Source organism: Otolemur garnettii, unplaced genomic scaffold (genome assembly GCF_000181295.1).
Source record: "Otolemur garnettii isolate 467f Iridium unplaced genomic scaffold, OtoGar3 scaffold00338, whole genome shotgun sequence".
In the NCBI taxonomy this organism is placed as follows: Eukaryota; Metazoa; Chordata; class Mammalia; order Primates; family Galagidae; genus Otolemur; species Otolemur garnettii.
This window is the reverse complement of record NW_003852733.1, coordinates 53,259-54,398: the sequence shown is the minus strand read 5'-3', so window position 1 is coordinate 54,398 and position 1,140 is coordinate 53,259. Positions and strand designations below refer to the sequence as shown.

Below are 1,140 nucleotides of genomic sequence, written 5' to 3'. Positions count from 1 at the left end.
ACTCTACCCAGGGGGACAGCTTGAGGCTCTGTCTCAAAAAAAACCCCAAAAAACAGTTCTCATGTTTACCACCTAGGTGAGGATCTGTTTTCTCCAAGTGACCTTTCTTGGTCTTGGCCTTTAATGGGATTCACAACCTTCTCCTTGGCTCCCAAATGTGTCATAATCCACCTTTGACAATGGATGGCTGCCAAATTACAGAATGTAGAGTGAGTATACTAGTGAGTAATTTCTAATACCTCCATCTTGCTGATGGCACTGTTAGTGTATGTTTTCACTTTCTGATTTGTTTGAAATTTGTCTATAACATAGATTAAAGCATTCAAAACAATGTGCTTTATACATTATGGGAGAAGTAAAATAATTAGTAGGTATCCCGTATTTACTAATATGTCCTCTTGGACCCTTAAATTTACTTCCACTAAAAGGAATTTTTTTTTTTTTTGCAACAGTCTCCTCTGTGCCTTGGGTAGAGTGCCCTGGTGTCATAGCTCACAGCAACCTCAAACTCTTGGGCTCAAGCAATCCTCCTGCCTCAGCCTTTCTCCCAGCTGAGACTATAAGTACCTGTCACACCTGCTATTTTATTATTTTTTTATTTTTGAGACAGAGTCTTACTTTGTCACACTCTATAGAGTGCTGTGGCATCGTAATTCACAGCAACCTCAAATTCTTGGGCTGAAGTGAGGCTCTTGCCTCAGCCTCCTGAGTAGCTGGGACTACAGGCATCCCCCACAATGTCTTGCTGTTTTTGGGGCCCGTTTCAAACCCGTGAGCTTAGGCAATTCACCCACCTTGGCCTCCCATAGTGCTAGGATTACAGGCATGAGCCACCGCGCCTGGCACCATACCTGCCTGCTTTTTTAGAGACATGTTCTCACTCTTACTTGGGCTGGTCTTGAACCCCTGAGCTCAAGCAATGCACCTGCCTTGGCCTCCCAGACTGTGAGGATTATAGGCATGCGCCAACCACTTTTGGCCCTAAAAGGAATTATTAAGATATCCATCTACTTTCCTCAACCTGTATATAAATGATAATAAGATTTATTATACATACTTGTGTCTCTTATTTTAAAATTTTCTATTTTAATTTTATTTATAAAAATAAATCACATCACAGCTCAGCACCCCATAGCTTAG

The 1,140-nt window shown here is 41.6% G+C and overlaps 1 protein-coding gene across 1 annotated transcript in view; it reads left to right on the top strand.

Moving 5' to 3' along the window:
* The window catches only part of LOC111722737 (zinc finger protein 2 homolog), a 63,096-nt gene that overhangs the window by 37,788 nt on the left and 24,168 nt on the right, over positions 1-1,140 (top strand). The gene's annotated exons all lie outside the window — the stretch shown is intronic.